Source organism: Ochlerotatus camptorhynchus, unplaced genomic scaffold, assembly GCF_037179485.1.
Source record: "Ochlerotatus camptorhynchus isolate MF236.1 unplaced genomic scaffold, CSIRO-AGI_Acam_v1.1 ptg000767l, whole genome shotgun sequence".
Taxonomy (NCBI): Eukaryota; Metazoa; Arthropoda; class Insecta; order Diptera; family Culicidae; genus Ochlerotatus; species Ochlerotatus camptorhynchus.
This window is the reverse complement of record NW_027041234.1, coordinates 2,356,415-2,369,730: the sequence shown is the minus strand read 5'-3', so window position 1 is coordinate 2,369,730 and position 13,316 is coordinate 2,356,415.

Sequence of the window (13,316 nt, the reverse complement as noted above, 5' to 3'; positions counted from 1 at the left end):
CACTTTTACTCATTCGTATGGAGAAACTTCTAAAATCGTAGGGTACTTATGCGCTGAGTGACCTACGCTTTTAGAAATGTCTTCATAAAAATATATATAAAGAAATGTAAATCTTTCCATAAAAGTGACCCACAACTGAGTAAAAGTGACTCACTGCCTGAGTTAGTTTCGTTTTCAGATTATTTGTTTTTTTTTCCTGAGAGCTCAGCAATACTCTCGTTTAAAAGCTGAATCTCGGCATGTTTTTTAGCATGAGACACAGCAACATAAAATGCAGAGCTACACTGCACTTAAAACGGAACTAACTCAAAGAGTGAGTCACTTTTACTCAGTTTCTAGTCACTTTTACTCATGCGCATGGGTAAATTTCTAAAAGCGTAGGTCACTCAGCGCTTTTGTTTCCTGAAATGGTCCACCCAACCGGTGAATGTAAGATTCGCTTACAATTATGTGGGATTCATCATCAGCGGATGTAAGTGGAGACCACATGAACCGAGGATGCAATATACCTAGCTGCGGTCTGATGTAAGAAAATTGGAGACCGAAAAATGTGGAGTGTATTAGTGAGTGAAATTAATCATGTCGAAAAAAAAAAAAGGTTACCGACTGGACTCGAACCACGGACGTTGCGACTATCAGACCTGTGCTTTCTCCACTGCTCTCTCCATGCTTCTGAATATGGTTAGCCTAAAAGCAAAGATGAAGCGCTCATTTTCTCGCATGCTCGATTTCGTATGCTTTTTCTGCTGGAGAAATTCGAGACAAGAGTGTGCGTCGTTCTACAAGCTTACTGGTATAGTCGAAAGCGTAGATGGAACACGAAATAAAAAAGACAAAAAACCATTGCATCGCCTGCATGGTCAATTTCTAACATTCGTTGCGATGTTCATGAACAGAGGATGATAGGAAACGGAACTAACATTCATTGTAATAGATTTTTGGTTTGCGTGTACAGTGACCAAGTAGACGATGCTTGGGGCTAGGATTCATCCTCATCTAAAACTTGACAATACCAACGCCGGTCACGACCTGCATTCGGAAATGGGTAGGAATGTGTGGACGTGACCCTCGCTTAGAAGGCTCAGGTACAATATCTACAATTAATCAAAAACTAACCCCCTAAATTCACCAGAGATTCGTCCGGTGGAAAAATTTTGGGCCATAATGGAGGCCAAAGTTCGAAAATCGTTCAAGGTGTTTAAAAACGAGCTGGAGTTGAGTGAAAGTGACCAAAAGGTCGGCTCCACCATTGCACAACATGTAATGAGGGGTCTTTAGGGAAAAGTGCGGGCTTTCAGCGATGGAAAAGCAATTGAATAAAGTAATTATGCCGAAACATAATCCATATGTATTAGTTCATTCCCTGAAAGTTTCAAGAAAATCCGACTTAAAATAAATTTTTGACGAACACTTTTGTCTGGTGCATTTTTTTTGAGCACAGGCCTTAGATAGGAGGATGTTGTTGTCTCATATGATGTACCATTTAACTTCTGATTGCTTGCTTTAACTTGACTGCTCAGCTGCTTACTATAGAAAGTTGCTGTCTTTGGAAAATTTGTTCAGATGAATACATCAAATTCCGAATTTTATTGTTATGTTGCAACTGAAGTGATGAGTCTGTCTTCAACTTTCATTGCATTTGCCAATATCTCAATATAATATGCAATTTGCATGGTAATCTATCTAGAAAGAAAAGGGAACAAAGAACAATGAAAGTTATGAAAACTATAACTATTACTAAAACTATATATTGTACGTATGGGGTTTGATCGATTATATTGGAAGTTTAATATGCTTCAATGAAATCAGATTATCATTCCATTAATTAAGTCACAACGTTTGCTATTTCATAGATTTGAGCACAGCTAAATATAAACTGAATTTCAGTTAACTTAAATAAGCTTCAGTAGAGAGTCACTTGTCCGTCATAGTTCGACAGCATAAAGATTTGTGATGTTAGGTTCTCTTACCAATCAGGGTAAGGCCTTGTTGTCCTCTGCTGTTCGGAGAAGTCGTCTCCACACTACTCGATCCATGGCCACACTTCACCAGCCTCGTAGTCTACGAAGGGTCCGCAGGTCACCTTCTACTTGGTCGATCCACCTTGTCCGCTGCGTGCCTCTTCCTGTTCCTGTTGGGTCGCTTTCTAGAACCATTTTCACTGGGTCGTCGTGCGGCATTCTTACGGCGTACCCAGCCCATCATAGTCACCAATTTTTTTTGCAATGTGGACGATGGATGGTTCTCCCAGCAGCTGGTGCAATTCGTGGTTCATTCGCCACCTCCACGTTCCGTCATCCATCTACACTCCACCGAAAACACCAAGGGCGTGTTGGTTCTCCACAAGCATAGTCCAGGTCTCGTGGCCGTAGAGGACCACCGGTATAATCAGCGTCTTGTAGATAGTCAACTTCGTGCGGTGGCGAATTTTATTCGACCGGAGCGTCCTCCGGAGTTCAAAGTAGGCACGATCCCCTGCCATAATGCCTCTTTGAGTTTCTCTGCTAGTATCATTTTCGGCGGTCACCAGTGAGCCCAAATACACGAACTCATCAACCACCTCGATTTCGTCACCATCAATCTGAACTCGGGGTGGGTGGGAGATTAACATTGTCTTCCCTAGAACCTTAAACCTTGTATTTGATGCGTTGATGGCAAGTCCAATCCGCCTAGCTTCAGCCTTCAGTCTGATGTACGTTTCCGCCATCGTCTCAAAGTTCCGTGCCATGATGTCGATGTCATCGGCGAAGCCAAGAAGCTGGATTGGCTTCCTGAAGATCGTGCCACTCGTGTCTATCCCTGCTCTTCTGATCACACCTTCTAACACGATGTTGAACAGCAGACACGAAAGTCCATCACCTTGCCGTAACCCCTTTCGAGATTCAAAGGGACTCGAGAGTGTCCCCGATAATCGAACAACGCACATCACTCGATCCATCGTCGCCTTGACGAATCGCGTCAGTTAGTCCGGAAATCCGTACTCGTGCATAATCTGCCACAGCTGATCTCGATCGATTGTGTCGTATGCGGATTTTAAATCGATGAACAAATGATGTGTGGGCACGTTGAATTCGTGGCATTTCTTCAGAACCTGCCGAATCGTCAGTGGTAGCGCGGGCACTCATGAACCCCGCCTGGTATTTCCCCACGAACTCTCTTGCAAATGGTGACATGCGACGGCATAGAATTTGGGAGAGTATCTTGTAGGCGTTGAACAGGTTTGGAACCTAATTAGGGGCTGTTCAGAATCTACGGAGACTCTTTAGGGGGTGAGGGGGGGGGGGTGAGTTGACAAATGTCTACGGACGGTAAAAAAATGGAAGCTTAATTAAAGGATTTATTCAATAACCGCTCAATAAAAAAAAATGTTTAATCGATAGAGGTGAATTTCTTAACCACACACTTTGTTAAGAATATTTTATTGAAGGAAGCAGCAAAAATAACCTTGTAGTCCTACGTCAAAAATGCGGTTATGCTTTGGACAAAATCCTTAACTTTTTTGACGTAGGACTACGACTGTGATTTATATATAGGGGTACACTTTGTGAAAACCAAAAATGGAGCTTGTAACAAAATTATGAATGATTTTTAACGTTAATAGCTCAGCTGCTCCTGAACCAATTTCAATAATTGTATAACCAATGGACCAGAAATATGTATACGCATCTGTTAATTTAAAAACTTAATTTTCACTATTGAAAATTGCACGAATGTGCAACTGTTGCAATAATAATAAAAAAAAATCGCCGATTGCCTGCGAAAAGCAATATCCCTAACACAGATTTCAAAGTTGAATTTCATCCGGACTCACCAAACGGTATTTATTCAATTACCGCATGGTGAGTGGTGGTGTTCTCTAGTATACAACGAAAGGCTGCCTGCAAGCAGAAGGCTGCAGCCCACATGAGCATCCATAGAAGGAGGAAGAAGCCACACTGCTGATCGGAATCAGTAGCTCTTCGTGAGTTGCTGTAGGCCATCTATGTCAAGCGCGTCATACTAAAGAGTATAAACAGAGAGAACCCCACTGAAATTCCTATTCCTACACAAAACACATGCTCCTGCTGCAGTTAAAAAATAAGATTTATTATTTAAGACCACGAAGTCGTGGGTCACCATTGCGTTCAACCCCTTGTAGTTTTTCAAATGTAAAAGGTCAATTTGAGAGCATTATCATTATCATTGTCAGCGTCATCATCTCATCTGCAAATGCTTTCATTGAAATCTGTTTGATGAATTCAATTTTAGCAGCATTCAGCTTGAGCTGTTAAGTTAGTTAACTAATTTGTCTTCTATCACTCTTGATAGTGTCACTAATAAATCGTAACACAAAGGTCTCCAGAGAAATGTTCATAGGCTCGTGGCGTGGAAGACAACTGTGTCCATTCGCCTGTGTCCATCACTGGATCACATTTCGTAGAAATAGACCATTCTATTGTGAAGCGCAGAAAATCCGGTCCGTTGAACCTTCTCAATCCACTTACCGTTTCATGTTGCTTAGTTCACTCATCTTCTGTTATCCAGCTGAGGGCACTATTTCTTGAAACTGATTCTTATAAAGGGTGATACGGTTAAAATTTGGTCAAGGGAAAACGCGTGTAAATCGGTGAAATCGTTTATTTAAAAAATCAAATTAAATTTCTTTTTCAAGTTCAATTAGTATAAAATTCAGGAAAATATTCAGTTAGGCTTCCGCTTTTCCAAATCCAAATTGTCGGGCCTTACGCTTGACCCCTGCCATTAGATTTTGTACAGCCACCTTGTCCACCTTCTTCGCCGCAGAAAGCCAGTTTGCCTTGAACTGCTGCTCGCCCTTAGCAGTTTTTTTGGTCTTCTTTAGGTTCCGCTTGACAATAGCCCAGTATTTCTCAATTGGGCGGAGCTCTGGCGTGTTGGGAGGGTTCTTGTCATTGGGAACCACCTGCACGTTGTTGGCGGCGTACCACTCCATGGCCTTTTTACCGTAATGGCAAGATGCCAAATCCGGCCAAAACAGTACGGAACAACCGTGTTTCTTCAGGAAAGGCAGCAGACGTTTATTCAAACACTCTTTCACGTAAATTTCTTGGTTGACAGTCCCGGAAGCTATGAAAATGCTGCTTTTCAAGCCACAGGTACAGATGGCTTGCCAAACCAGATATTTCTTTGCGAACTTTGACAGTTTTATGTGCTTGAAAACATCTGCTACCTTTCCCCTTCCTTTTGCCGTATAAAACTCCTGTCCCGGAAGCTGCTTGTAGTCGGCTTTGACGTAGGTTTCGTCGTCCATTACCACGCAGTCAAACTTCGTCAGCATCGTCGTGTACAGCCTCCGGGATCGCGCTTTGGCCGTCGTATTTTGTTTATCATCGCGATTTGGAGTTACTACCTTCTTGTAAGTCGATAGTCCGGCTCGTTTTTTGGCTCGATGCACGGTTGTAGACGATACACCCAGCTTATTTGCGGCATCTCGGAGAGAGAGGTTAGGGTTTCGCTTGAAACTACCGGCAACTCTCTTTGTCGTCTCAGCGGCTTCCGGTTTTCGATTTCCCCCCGATCCAGACTTCCTGGCTGTCGACAAACGTTCCCCAAACACTTTAATTACATTTGTAACGGTTGATTTGGCAACTTTTAGCGATTTTGCCAACTTTGCGTGCGAGTAGCTCGGATTTTCGCGATGCGCGAGCAAAATTTTGATGCGCTGCTCTTCTTGCTTGGACGGCATTTTGACAACTGAAGAGTGAATTCCAAAATCAAAATAGGAGCAACATTCTACACACACACACCTTCAAAATGAGGGGTGTTCAGGTTTTTTAAATGCAAAATTGAAAGAAATACGTCAAGTTGATATTGACCAAATTTTGACCGTATCACCCTTTATGTTCCAGAACTCTACATGATTTCACTCTACCTGGCGAATTTCTTCAACGTGTATCGCTTGTATGTAGCAGATTTAGTCTCACATTTTTTTTATTATCTCCCGAAACCAATCAACGGTTACAAAGCTTCGTAAATTAAAAATCGTTCAACAAAATCACAAGTTTACTTTCACTGAAAACATATTAAATTCGTTGTCAACCAACCATTTCATTTATTTATTCTTTGCTTCCTCTGAACCATCGGCCACGCCCACCCACTGACTCACTTTTTCAAAAATCCATTAAATGCTGTCATCGACAGAATTACGCATGGTCGAGCAATCTTTTCGACTTCAGTAATCAGACGGTCCCAAGCGATACAGAGCTCGCAACAAACACCGCACTTCCCCCAAAACCACTGCATATGGGCTATGTATTCTGACTTCCAAGGAGGTTGTCATCCGTATGTGGGTGTGGGTGTGTTAATATGCCTTGCCTTTAACCATCCACAGCGGCGTCCTACACAAGTGGAGCATTGGAATCCACATGCCTACCGGGTTTGTACCGTATGAATGGCAATGTTTGGACATTTCTTAGAATCCTATTCTGGTGAGTGTATTTGCTTTGAAGTGACGCAAAACGAAAATTAGTGCCACTCTCCATTACAGGCGCCAGTAAAATCCACCGCAGTCAAGGCGTGTAGCCGGATTCAAGGACGCCGCTGTATGTGCCAAAAATGGCGCGAAAAATAAATGTACATGGTAAAGGGAAGCTGGTGGGAAAATCTCATTACCGGTAATGGGTTCGGTGCGTGCTCGGAGTAAACAAAAATGGCACCGGCAAAAATGAAAAATTGGTTTAATGAAATAGACGGGAGCCGTGTGTATGGACGAACTGGTGGGAAGAACCTTTCAATTATTTATTCATGCAAAAATGTGAATTTTCGCAATTTAATTGACCCTTTCCAAGAGCCAACCGTCGAAAGAGTAAAACACAAAGGTGAAAGCCGGTTCATTAAGTTGAGCATACTCGAATCGGTTGCGGCTCATTAACGAAAACATGATATCAAAGATCGGTGATGGAGAGCTACGATAGCGGAAATTAACCATTGAACTTTCAATGGTGACAGTACGTTCAATTGCGTTTGAAATTGCAGCACGTGATACTTGAGGGCACAGCTTCATTTTTTTTTCGCCAGCAACATCCAAGAACCACGCGTCATTCGCCATCCATCAAGCGCCATCACGTCCCGAAGTACCCCAACCGCAATGTCATACTGGTGGAGGCTGGTATGCCTGGCAGGAATTAGCCAAACCCTCCGCCCACCCCCACCAGACCTCAGCAATCCATCACGGATGCGACAGAATACCTAACAAAGTGAAAAGCAGCAAAATACGCAATTCACGACAGTCGTTCTCAATTGCCGTTTCTTCTTCTTTTTTTTTACGTTCTGCGATGCCACTTTGCTTGCGGAGAAAATAAAAGCGTTGTATAAGAGCAGGATTGAAGTTTATAAAAAAAATGCTGGGTAAAAAAAATTGAGCGCAGTTTCTAATTATCATGGCAATTACTAACCTAATTATACAGCTCATTAAAAGTAAGCCACGATAAGCCTAGAAGCAGCAGGGTAGATGGCATTTTTTTCACCCACGGTTTTTCTTCTGAATGGTGAGCCACATTCGTGATGGGAGATGAGCTTCATGGATTTGAATTTTTTGATGACAACAGAGCTTGTCAGTTTCCAAACAGAAATCATTCCTCCGATGGAGCTTTGCTTCAGGGTTTTTGATGGCATTCAATCGAGGTTTGGCTTTGCACTCGCCAACGGGAATGAATTTCACCCGGGAGCTGCTGCTTATTTTGTATTAACCTAAGGATTCGTATTGTATTGTATTGTATTGCGTTGTATTGTATTGTACCTGTGTGTGATAATGTTTGCACCATTGAGCAATGTCAAAATTTAAAAAAATCTCAAAAATTTCCTTTTCGAGTTTTTTTATTTATTCAAGGGGGGATGTTTCTAAGAGTCTTAAACTATGTTAATCATCAATCTAGTTGCTGCAATTACGGCCTCCACACGCTTCCGGAATGCACGGCAGGTTCTAATAATGTAGTCTGGATCCATTTCTCTCCAGGTACGGGTCAATGTTTGTCTGAGGCTTGCTGTACTCGGGTGGCGTTTAGAACAGGCCTTGGCCTTCATGACGCGTCATATTGAGTAATCCAGCGGATTAACATCGGAGCTGGATGGCGGCCACATATCCTTCGCCCAGAACGGTAGATTTTCCGGACCGTACTGTTCTTTGATCCACGGAAGAACATACTTACTTAAAATCCCGATGTAGACCTCCGTGTTGACCTTGTCACCTTCTGGAATGAACACTGGGTCCATTTTTTTGACGTAGGACTACGTCTTTAATTTCTATATGGGGGTACACTTTGTGAAAACCGAAAAGGGAACATGTAACAAATTAAGAAAGATTTTGAACGTTAATAACTCAGCTGCCCCTGGTCCAATTTCATTAATTTTATCACCAATCGATCAGAAATATGGCTACGCATCGATAACAATGCCTCCGAATGTTGATTTTCAACAAGAAACTATTGAAAAACTGGTAAATGACCAGCATTGTCCAAAAGCATCGAAGTAACTAACAAATCCACCAATTCCCTACATGCATATGCTGCTTCCCCAGCACAGTCGTCAGAGAGTAGTAAGTAGACGAAACAAATCGAAGTGGCATTCGCCTCCAATCCTCGGGCGCGTGCGAATAGGGAGGATGGAATTGCGTAATATTTTGCACACTCATCGCCATACTCAGAACCACACGCTCCCAACGACCACACCACTGTGTGGTGGTGTTCGGTCGTCGAAATTAGTAGCAGCAATAGCAGCAGTAGCAGTGCTTTCGGCGTGTGGCGTTGAAAGTTGTTCTTCAGTAACAACGAAAGGCTGCCTGCAAGCAGCGAGCTGCAGAGCCCACATAAGCAACCATCAAAGGAGGAAGAAGCTGCACCGCTATGCTAAGGATCGGAAATAGTAGCTCTTCGTGAGACACTGCGGGTTGGTCATCTATGCCAAGCGTGTCACCCTCGTTCCAAACGACATACAGCTCGACAGCCTCATCCGTGTTGAACACCCAGCTCAAAATTACTCAACCATCACTACAAAACGGTCCTGTTCAGGGCCACCAAAAATTCGTTAAAGAGTATTATTTGGACTTTGGTCAAGTTCATCAGTTCCCGCAAGCACTTAGCTATCAAGGCTCAACCTGTCTATAGAAGGTGTGGAAGTGTAGGCCTGAATATATTGGTGCAATTAGTTTTTCCTCGGCTTTCATTCCGCACGATTCGTTTCTTTCGTTTAATCAATCATCCTTGTAGTGACGTCGAAAAGATTGTTTCAATCGGCGCTTACATATGAAATTTAATGTGGATTATATAATTTTTTGTATGTTACCAAAATTTATGAAGTGTCAAACCAAAATGTTGAGATAATTTATTGAATATTGAAATATCACACTGTATACCATGAAAAAGCAGCCTGTTTGTGAGTTTTGCATGTTTTCAAGTAAGGAGTTATCATTAAAAACAAATCGCCAGCTGGTATTTCCCGGTGACTTTACAAATAAATAAAATCAAACAAAATCATCATGCAGAACTAGCTAGGATTTGTTTTACTTCATATTTCACAAAATTGCTTTCGAGAGTTAAGACATCGTCTCCCGCAAAGTTTACATTTTTCCCTCTACCAACACATACATCAGGGCTAGATAGATCTCCACAGGATCTATAGATTCCACGCTATTTCAAAAAACCAAAATGCACAGCATTACGAAAATAGGTCAGGTTTCGACCAACGGCAGATAGATTTTAATTCTATACAAGCCAAACGATTGGAAATTTATCTACCAATCTGCTAAAATGAACATTTATTTAATTTTCAATAGGTCACTATTGAAAAATACCAAATGTCCAACTGTTGCAATGGTGATCAAAATTATCACCGAATGTCTGAAAACAGCGCATTCCCTAACACAGACTTAAAAATCGAATTCGATGCGGTCCCACGAACGGTGCTCATTCAATCACCGTAAATGAAAGTGTCCAGTCCAGCAGCAGCAGCAGGAGTGCTTTCAACAACAACAACAACAACGAAAGGCTGCCTGCAAGCATCGAGCTGCAGAGCTAATATGAGCAACCATAGAGAAGGAGGAAGAAGTCCCACCGCTAGGCTAGGATCGGAATCAGTAGCTCGTCGTGCTCAGCTCAGCATTACTCAACCATCACTACAAAACGGTCCTTTTCAGGTCCACCAAAAATTTGTTAAGAGTATTATTTGGACATTTGTCAAGGTCATCAGTTCCCGCAAGCAGCTAGCTATCAAGGCTCAACCTGGTCTCTATAGAAGGTGTGGAATTGTAGGCCCGAATGTATTGGTGAGATTAATCATCGTCCGACCATTTTCCAGAACACGCTGGTAGGAAGTGTTAAAAATCCGTATAGAATTTGAGAGAAGTGGGAATAATTCGCTTTGGGTAGTCCCCAGTAAGCCAATAAAATCAAATTTGTGAGAAAATTAGCTCTCACGAGTTCAATATCTCGAAGTCCCTCCTTTTTTACATATTCTTCACAAACGATACTTACCGCCCCGCGCCATTCATTACAATTGAATATTGAATACACTTTAATACCAAAATGCACAAAACTTAAAAATTGATATATAACAAAAAAATCATAATACACCTTTTAAAGTCGGGTAGATGAATCGAAAATACTCATGTTGACAGTCCCTTGGATTCTCTTCATCAACTTTCTCTTTGAAATAAATACTACAAATTTGATACGCTTACAAATAAAAAACGGAATGAGTTAAGATAATTGATGATTGATCAATTAAAAGAACTAAATGTCCACATTTGTTTCGTCCTTCTACTTTTTGCCATCGGAAGCCACCAATCCAAACACCATAACGCTAGCAGGATGCTTGGTCAGATACACGTTCTTGTGCTTGTCGGCCACGTCTTTTACCGGAAGAGAACTAATATCCCGGTCGGTTCTGGAATTTGATACGGGATCGACGGTAAACATGAACAGGATTACCGGATTTTTTCGCTTAAGAAAGTTCAACATTTTCTTGCATCGTTCGACTCGTAACTCCCGGATGCGGTTGGTAATCATGTGAATTTTTTCCGTGCCCTCGACTTCACAATCTTCCTTTACGATCTTCCGTGCCGTAAAGCCACTGATCCCGTGTTCCTTTGCCATTTTCCTCATTGAACGCACTGGATTGACCCGAATCTTTCTTTTGATAGCAGCAATAACCCTCGGAACCCGAGCTGACCTCGGATGACCTGTGGCCACCTTCGCGGATAGTTGTCCTCTTTTTCTCGGTCTAAAACCCTTTGACGGTCCACCGGGACACTCCCACGGCGATTGAAATGTCTTTTTGCGTAAAATGCGCGTGGGACAAATCACGAATACACTGCCACTTCGTCATGGTGCAACTGTCAAACTAAGTAAATCATTTTCTTTTATACACAGCCTACTACGGTATGAGCTATAGGTTACGTGCATGCAAAGAAAACCAAGGCATTGTATGCACAGGTGAAACGGGAACCTTATTTGTACGATGGTGCAAACATTATCACGCATACGGTAAATACGGTAAATAATATTGTGTTCTGTTCTGTTCTGTTCTGTTCTGTTCTGTTCTGTTCTGTTCTGTTCTGTTCTGTTCTGTTCTGTTCTGTTCTGTTCTGTTCTGTTCTGTTCTGTTCTGTTCTGTTCTGTTCTGTTCTGTTCTGTTCTGTTCTGTTCTGTTCTGTTCTGTTCTGTTCTGTTCTGTTCTGTTCTGTTCTGTTCTGTTCTGTTCTGTTCTGTTCTGTTCTGTTCTGTTCTGTTCTGTTCTGTTCTGTTCTGTTCTGTTCTGTTCTGTTCTGTTCTGTTCTGTTCTGTTCTGTTCTGTTCTGTTCTGTTCTGTTCTGTTCTGTTCTGTTCTGTTCTGTTCTGTTCTGTTCTGTTCTGTTCTGTTCTGTTCTGTTCTGTTCTGTTCTGTTCTGTTCTGTTCTGTTCTGTTCTGTTCTGTTCTGTTCTGTTCTGTTCTGTTCTGTTCTGTTCTGTTCTGTTCTGTTCTGTTCTGTTCTGTTCTGTTCTGTTCTGTTCTGTTCTGTTCTGTTCTGTTCTGTTCTGTTCTGTTCTGTTCTGTTCTGTTCTGTTCTGTTCTGTTCTGTTCTGTTCTGTTCTGTTCTGTTCTGTTCTGTTCTGTTCTGTTCTGTTCTGTTCTGTTCTGTTCTGTTCTGTTCTGTTCTGTTCTGTTCTGTTCTGTTCTGTTCTGTTCTGTTCTGTTCTGTTCTGTTCTGTTCTGTTCTGTTCTGTTCTGTTCTGTTCTGTTCTGTTCTGTTCTGTTCTGTTCTGTTCTGTTCTGTTCTGTTCTGTTCTGTTCTGTTCTGTTCTGTTCTGTTCTGTTCTGTTCTGTTCTGTTCTGTTCTGTTCTGTTCTGTTCTGTTCTGTTCTGTTCTGTTCTGTTCTGTTCTGTTCTGTTCTGTTCTGTTCTGTTCTGTTCTGTTCTGTTCTGTTCTGTTCTGTTCTGTTCTGTTCTGTTCTGTTCTGTTCTGTTCTGTTCTGTTCTGTTCTGTTCTGTTCTGTTCTGTTCTGTTCTGTTCTGTTCTGTTCTGTTCTGTTCTGTTCTGTTCTGTTCTGTTCTGTTCTGTTCTGTTCTGTTCTGTTCTGTTCTGTTCTGTTCTGTTCTGTTCTGTTCTGTTCTGTTCTGTTCTGTTCTGTTCTGTTCTGTTCTGTTCTGTTCTGTTCTGTTCTGTTCTGTTCTGTTCTGTTCTGTTCTGTTCTGTTCTGTTCTGTTCTGTTCTGTTCTGTTCTGTTCTGTTCTGTTCTGTTCTGTTCTGTTCTGTTCTGTTCTGTTCTGTTCTGTTCTGTTCTGTTCTGTTCTGTTCTGTTCTGTTCTGTTCTGTTCTGTTCTGTTCTGTTCTGTTCTGTTCTGTTCTGTTCTGTTCTGTTCTGTTCTGTTCTGTTCTGTTCTGTTCTGTTCTGTTCTGTTCTGTTCTGTTCTGTTCTGTTCTGTTCTGTTCTGTTCTGTTCTGTTCTGTTCTGTTCTGTTCTGTTCTGTTCTGTTCTGTTCTGTTCTGTTCTGTTCTGTTCTGTTCTGTTCTGTTCTGTTCTGTTCTGTTCTGTTCTGTTCTGTTCTGTTCTGTTCTGTTCTGTTCTGTTCTGTTCTGTTCTGTTCTGTTCTGTTCTGTTCTGTTCTGTTCTGTTCTGTTCTGTTCTGTTCTGTTCTGTTCTGTTCTGTTCTGTTCTGTTCTGTTCTGTTCTGTTCTGTTCTGTTCTGTTCTGTTCTGTTCTGTTCTGTTCTGTTCTGTTCTGTTCTGTTCTGTTCTGTTCTGTTCTGTTCTGTTCTGTTCTGTTCTGTTCTGTTCTGTTCTGTTCTGTTCTGTTCTGTTCTGTTCTGTTCTGTTCTGTTCTGTT